This window comes from Cervus canadensis, chromosome X (assembly GCF_019320065.1).
Source record: "Cervus canadensis isolate Bull #8, Minnesota chromosome X, ASM1932006v1, whole genome shotgun sequence".
In the NCBI taxonomy this organism is placed as follows: domain Eukaryota; kingdom Metazoa; phylum Chordata; class Mammalia; order Artiodactyla; family Cervidae; genus Cervus; species Cervus canadensis.
The window spans coordinates 45,608,084-45,615,834 of NC_057419.1; the positions used below are offsets into that span (position 1 = coordinate 45,608,084).

Consider the following 7,751-nt stretch of genomic DNA (forward strand, 5'->3'; position numbering starts at 1 on the left):
ATAGTGTGACTTGTTTCTGGACAAAAACATCTTCAGTATTGGGTATGTAACATTAATCACGGGGGTGGGGAGTAGAATTGATCAACAAATAGTATCAGGCACAGTCAGGAAGAGGAGAAAGGGTGGCAGCGGATGAGATGGTTGGATGGCATCCCTGACTCAGTGGACATGAGTTTGAGCAAACTCAGGGAGAGAGTGAAGGACAGGGAAGCCTGACGTGCTGCAGTCCATGGGGTCGGGGTCGCAAAGAGTTGGACATGACTTGGTGACTGAACAATAACAGCAGTCAGGAAATGCTAGCTTTCTCTTCAAAGAGATAAAACCATGTATTTTGGTCCCCAGTCCCACAGATGAAACATTTCATTATTAAATGCTGATGGATTCCAGTCAAGTCACGACACAGGAGCCCCGGCCATTAGCACCATCCATAACTGTGGGGTAAGTTTCGAAAAGCCTACCTCCTGTTTGTTTTATTCATTTGACTGATAGTTTAATACAAAGAAAACAATTTCTCATTTTTCTCTCTCCCTGCTGAGCAACCCCAGAAAAAGTCATTTAAGCTTTTTGAGCTGAAATTTCTTCATGTGCATAACTCATATGACGCTGAGGATTAGGGCTGTCCTGCTCACTGAGAATGAAATAATCCAATCTTTTCATGTTGTCCTATTCTGTAGAAAAGAGCAAATAAATATAATGTGATCTTGTGATAGCACTTAGCAAATCAATAAGGAAAAATCCCCACTGGGCTTTTATTTTTTTTTTTCCAAAGCAAACACAGAGGAAAGCTAACTGCCATTCGTCATTTATGAATATCATTCCCCAAGCGTTACCAGGAATCACTTGGTGAACTACATGGGCCAATGTTCCAGAAGATCCTTTGTGCTAATTTCAGCAACAAAGCCAAATTTAAACAGAAAAGTACCCCCTCAACATTGCCACACCCCCACATTTTCTTGCTTTTCTTCCAAAAAGAGGGGTGCCTGAGCAACACCAGAGCACATTACATTTCTTTCTCTGAAGCAAATCACACATTTCCAAAACATCTTGGCTAAAAATAAATTAAGTTGTGTTTCTTTCTGAGATGGAAATTGCTTTTGGCTGCTCAGCCAGCCATACTTTTCTGCTAAACTCTGGGCTTTGTTTTTGATTTTCATGGAAGCAGGTTTATAAACACCAGAGGCAAAATGCAGCAACTAGAACAGATGGTTAAAGTGCTATTTCATTTGTCATGATCGGTTTGGGGAGTACTGCAGAGTCGGGCTGCTGGGCTTACAGGCGTTCGGCTAGAGGAATTGTCTTGGGCAGAATCAAAGCCCCCCGTTGCAAAGCTGGGGATCAGTATTTTCCTTTCCTGAAAGGAACAGGTGACAAAGAAACCATTCTCTTCTTGCCTGTGGGGCTCTTCCCCCAGGTGAAGAAAAATCAGGTGGCTAGAAATCTTGTCTTTACAAATGGGGGAAGGCAATGTTGATGAAAATAATCAATAAACAGTCTATAGTAGGAATAGAAAAGAGTTTTATTTGAGCCAGACTGAAGATTATAGCCCGAGAGACAGCCTATCAGATGACTCTGAGAAAGTGCTCTAGAGAAGCTTGGTTTTTAGTGCAGTTTTATTAATATATCTCGTTAGAATGAAGAACATTAAACAAGTCAGGGATACATTCCTGCAAGGTTTGAAAAAACAGACCAGCACATACAGAGCGAGTCAGTATGGCCTTGGCATCTGGGAAGGGAGTCTTATCATTGAAGGAGCACCACCATTGGTGTCCCAGGAAGGGGAGCATTTAATCTTTATTTTATTATTATTATTTCATTTTTACTTTTTGGCTGCCATACAGCATGTGGGATCTTAGTTCCCCCACCAGGGACCGAACCCGGGTCTCCTACATTGGAAGCATGGAGTCTTAACCATTGGACATCCCGGGAAGTCCATAATCTTTATTTTTTAACACAAACTTCCTTACTTCTGGTCAATGCACCCTTTTCTTCAATAATTAAAGCAGATATACAATATATGTTTCATAGGCCACAAACAGGCTGTTTAGTCAGCATGACGTTCGAGTTAGATTATGTCTAAGCCAGAATGACTTCTCCATACCTCAATACCTGAAAGCTTCTTCCATCAGTGGTCATGTCTTATCCCATGGCCTTACAGTTGGTGGGGAAAACCATTTCTAACCCAGAATCCCTTCACCACTTTTGACCTTTGACACCTTTGCCTACAAGATACTACACTACGGTTGTTTTGTTCACACACTGCATTGTCAATGTTCCTAAATTTACTAAATCCTTTTTTTTTTCCTTGGGGTTCTTTAGGGAAGATTCTCCCTCCTCCTTCTCTAGAGAAACCCTGTGAGGTGCCCAGGGGTGTTGCTGCACCCCCTGCACGGGCCACCTGGCAGCAGCCTGGGCACCATCACAAACAGTGCCTGAGGGACACTCGCTGAGTGACAACCGCGATGGCTTCTGAAATGGAGGAAGGGAATGGGGCTGAGCATGGGGGTGGGGGGACTCGGGGGCTTTGTTGTAACACTTGATGTTTTTAATGAAAATAATACTTGAGGCAAATATGCTAGTAATAGGCACCTGGGTGTCTGTCTACTTGTCTATAGTTTTAACGTTTGACAACCCCCCTCCTTTTTTTTTGAAAAGAACAACAGTGCACTCTGGAAATGGTTTTCAAACCTGACTGCAGTTACATGTGGAACTTTAATAAATATTTCAGATTCCTGGGCCCGCTACGCCTATACTCAGTTTTCAGGGGTGGAAATTAGGGTCCTCAGAAATTAGGGTCCTTTAAAAAGCTCCCCAGATGTTTCTCATTCAGCCAGTCCAGTGTTAGCCCTTAGACCAGATTTAAAGCACCACTACCTTGCAAAGGTTATTCTGTTGATACTTATAAGTATCTTACTTATATAAGTATATATACTTATATAAGTATACTTACGCGTGTGTGTTAGGTTGCTCCAGCTGTGTCCGTCTCTTTGTGACCCTATGGACTGTAGCCCACTAGGCACCTCTGTTCATAAGGATTCTCCAGGCAAGAATACTGGAGTGGGTTGCCACGCCCTCCTCCAGGGGATCTTCCTGACCCAGGGATCAAACTTGCATCTCTTTTGTCTCCTGCATTGGCAGGCAGGTTCTTTACCACTAGCGCCACCTGGGAAACCCATAATACTTATAATCCTATGTATAACCCCAAATTGTGTTAACTTACACTATGGGGTGGCTGTTTTTTAGTATGTATCTATCATTGGGTCCTTTTAATCTAGTTATAATAATCTAAATTGTTGGTCTTGCTAGAGTAATAAAAGGGTCTCTTTTTAGTCTCTTTGTGAAAACTAGGTCAAAACTCATTTGACAACACATAGATTCTTGTGCAGTTTTAAAGCCAAACTTTTAAACTTTAAGAGATTAGATTTTAGATTACAACACAGTCTATAAATGGCCTTTCAATATACATGAAATTTCCTTTTCAATCTGAAACTTTAATTCTGCCAGGTTTAGGGCAGTTCAGCTTGACAATAATAGCATCTTTTCCCCAGTATCATTGGATATTATAGAATTGTATACACAATTTCTTTTGCTTGTCCTCGTGTTTAGCTTTTCTTTTCCCAGGCTTACTCAGAAATTTTTTAGTTTTATTTTATTAATTTTTATTTATTTATTTTTTGGCTGCAGATAGAACTTAGTTCCCTGACTAGGGATCAAACCCAGGCCTTCAGCCGTGGAAGCATGGAATTCTGACCACTGGACCACTAGGGAATTCTGCCATGTTCATTCAAAATGATTGTTTTAAAGGTAATGAGTTTAAGTACACATATGTGTACTTACATTTACATGTGTGTGCCGGGAGCCGTTATGGGATGTCCCGCCCGTGACAAGGTCATGAAGAAAATACCGGGCAGGCAAGGCCGTCCGGGACCCCATCCATGACGAGGTCACGAGGAAAAAACCTGACAGGCAAGGCCGTCTAGGATAAGGGACCCTCCAGGTTGGCCTCAGGTTCTACCCACCCTATATCCTCCCCCCTTTTCTGCCGTTGTTCTTATTTGCCCTGCTGCGGATTCTTGTGTTGCCTGCCGAGAGCTCTCCTGCTCCTCTTTCACTGAATAAAGACCAACTTAAAAGCTAATTAATAAATCTCCTGGACGCTGGTACCCTATGAAGGGGCCAGGGATGAAGGAAATGCTTCAATTCAAACCCTTTTGCTGGCATTCTGGCTTGTGTGATAAATATGTGCTCTCATTGCAAAAAATGCTCTTGATTGTTCTAAACATCCTAAGCACAGTACGCTAACAAAAGAAACTATTAAGCAAAGGCCCCTTCACGGGGTGAGAAAAGCTCCACAAATATGATAGCCACAAATGTGCCTAATAGAAAATAGTTTAGATAGAGATTAGCTGGCGACTTCTTGCAGGTGGTTAACTTTTAGACTAAGAGCCTGTTTTGTGCCATATCTGCTGTTTCTGCAGTCCTTCGCATTTCTGTTCTGTAAAAATGTAATCCTATCTAGTTCCCATAGAGATGACGCTTATTAGAAAGAAAATAGATTAATTATAAGAAAAACAGGGTTGGCTACTGAAGTTGCTTAAGTCACACCAGGTGCAAGCCATAAAATGTTAGCAGGCCTGAAGGCCAAATGATAAGAAAGACTCTTGTGAACGAAAAAGTATGTGGGTGACATCCTGTTTCTGTTGAAGGTCAAGTTGCTGTAATGTTTTGACATGGCCTGTGTGTAAGCGATATGCACTTCCCCCAAAGATGCTGTTAAGGGTATAAAGGGGCCCTGCAAAAATAAACTCCAGACTCAGCCCCCGAGCTTTGTCTCACTGTCTCTCTCTCTCATTCGCCAACGCCGTTCATCCTGAGGGCTCCCCTGGATCCTGCTTGGGCTGGACCCCGGCATGTGTGCAAAGTCACTCGTTGACAGTTTTGTCCCAGTGGCACACGTGAAATCTCTCCCTTTTGCTCAATCTGTGCTCAGCGGCTCAGTCATGTCTGACTTTTGTGACCCCGTGGACTGTAGCCTGCCAGGCTCCTCTGTCCAGGGGGACTCTCCAGGGAAGAATACTGGAGTGGGTTGCCATTTCTTCTTTCAGGGGATCTTCCCAACCCAAGGATCGAACCCAAGTCTCTTGCATCTCCTTCATTGGCAGGCAGATTCTTTACCACTTCATTACCTTCACCACTACCCCCATCCTCCATGAGATGGTGAGCAACAAAACAAGGAAGTGAAATTAAACAGCTCTCTTTGCTATTTGGCAGCAGCTTGGTCGAGGTAGCTAAACCTAATAAATCAAAACCAGGACAATTTTATGACTATGTATGGCTTGCACTAAATATGCAAGCATATTTTATGGTTTGTTTTCTTTACAATAGCTAAGACTAGACTGGGTTTTTCTCTTTTCTTTAAAAAAATTAAGATCGATCCTCTAACAGGTGAGAAGCACTTCCATGTCAGAAGGGCCCTCCAGCCTGGCTGTCCAGACTGTGTTTGGGACTGTGGGTGTGAGGCTGGCCCGCTTTGGGTTGGGCGGGTTCTTAGCCCAACCTTGCAGGAATCATCGTGTATTTCTTCGGCACCTGTCATGATTGTGTCCTTCATCCATATTCCTGGGATACCTGTCACGTGTCCAACAACGTCTTACATACATTTCAGTAGGTAGCGAAAACTGAGAAGAAGATTTTCTTCTCAGTGTAAAATTCTCCTATCCTCTGACTTGTTTGCAACTTCACTGATGTGGACAGGCTTATTATAAGAGCAGAACCAGAGACCTAGTGACCAGCTGTACTCAGGTGAAGTGTCCCTGCTCTTTTTGTCTGGCTCCAGAACTTTCCTAGGGGTCACTGCAGCCCTTGCTGGTTCCTTGATTTCATAACATTAGAAAAAGGAAAGCAAGTTCAAGTCTATAGGAACATTAGAACAGCAGAGAGTTTTTGTTTGTTTGTGTGACTGTACCATGTGGCATGTGGGATCTTAGTTCCCCTGCAGTAGAAGTGCAGTCTTAACCATTGAACCATCAGGGAAGTCCCTCGATCATCTTCAGTGCAAACTAATTCAAGCAAATACAAAGAAATAAGGGCTTCCCAGGTGGCGCTAGTGGTAAAGAACCCGCCTGCCAATGCAGGAGACATAAGAAATGTGGGTTTGATCCCTGGGTCGGGAAGATCCCCTGGAGGAGGGCATGGCAACCCACTCCAGTTTTTTGCCTGGAGAATCACCATGGACAGAGGAGCCTGGCGGGCTACAGTCCATGGGGTCACACAGAATCGAACAGAACTGAAGTGACATAGCAGGCAGTCACAAAGAAAGTGGCCAGAGTTGGACAAAATAATATTCCTTAAATGTGTATATGTTCAAAATCTGAGTGTTAAAAAATAAATACAAACAAGCAACTCAAAAGCCAACAATGTAAACAAACCACTTTGGGCTGTGTCCACCTATCCAGGTAACCAAGCTCAACATAGGATTTTATTTACAGGAATCCTAAACTTAGTTTTTCGATTTTAATTCAAAACTGAAAGGTCTGACTAGTTGCCTTTTTTTAACTTGAAGGTTGCAATGACTATAAAGAAAGCTGGCTTTTCTTATAAAAGACACAAGCAAGTACATCTGAAAACCCCCAGCAAGGACATGCTGACCCTAGCATTTCTCTGGAGCGAACGCAAATGACTTTACACTCAGGATTAATGACTGCACTTGATGACCAGAGACCAGAGCTTATGAGGGATGCACTTGGGACCCAATCCCCATATTCAAATCAAGGGAGCAACCGTTGTTGTTGTTTAGTTGCTAAGTCATGTCCAACTCTTTGTGACCCCATGGACTGTAGCCTGCTAGACTCCTCTGTACATGGGAATTCCCAGGCAAGAATACTTGAGTGGGTAGTCATGCCCTTCTCCAGGGGATCTTCCCGATTCTGGGATCAAACGTTGTGTCTCTTGTCTCCTTCACTGGCAGGCGGATTCTTTACCACTAGCGCCACCTGGGAAGCCCAAGAGAGCAATGCAAGATGATGCAATTAAACACATTATCTGAAGTTGCCTTTGAGTGAGAAGTGTGCCTGACATGCAGCACCTGTGTTTCCATTTGCTCTGATAAGCACCCTCACCTCCTTTCTTTATATTCATTTATTTCTTCAGGGCCCATAACCTGTTTGTAGTACTAAGTACTTCTTCAGAGTGACCATTACAGCAAAATTAACTTCTGATGAAAACTCCCTTTAACAAAGACCAGACTAAAATGCACAGGAGAAAAGTCCCTGTCCTGCGGCTACCCAGGTGCGCTTTAAATTCAGACCATTTCCGAAAGGGTTATAAGGAAGTGAGTCTTTAAATCAAAATCTCCATGGTTGGGTTTAATATGAATAAAGAAGCTTTTTAAAAAAGCGTCTTATTTTTTCACAGAGGAGAATGTTTATAGTTGAGATCCAACTTGAGAACCACACAGAAAAGTCAGGCTGCCTTGTTCTAGGCATTGCTATTTGAGTAGGCAAGAACACAGCGCATAGACCACCTCTTCTGTTTGGTGTGGGATTGAAGTCATTACTGGGGTCTGTGGCATCCATACTTTAGGGCAGAGGAAATGGCTGGGAGTGGTTACTGGGGCAGGATACATCCTACTGTCCCTTGGAAATATGAGGTGTCATTTTCTTTTCCCTAGGGGTCTATGTTTGTTGAAAGCATGTTAGCATCTTCTCATCCCAAGAATTGGCTACAAGAAACCCCTCATCTGAGCTACCAGAAAT

General features: G+C 43.1%; 1 long non-coding RNA gene across 1 annotated transcript; it reads left to right on the plus strand.

The window, feature by feature from the left end:
* LOC122436031 lies at positions 1-7,751 on the plus strand. Its single transcript, XR_006267807.1, has 5 exons — positions 1-42; positions 343-438; positions 3,682-3,801; positions 7,147-7,284; positions 7,667-7,751. It is a non-coding gene; the product is annotated as an uncharacterized LOC122436031 (long non-coding RNA).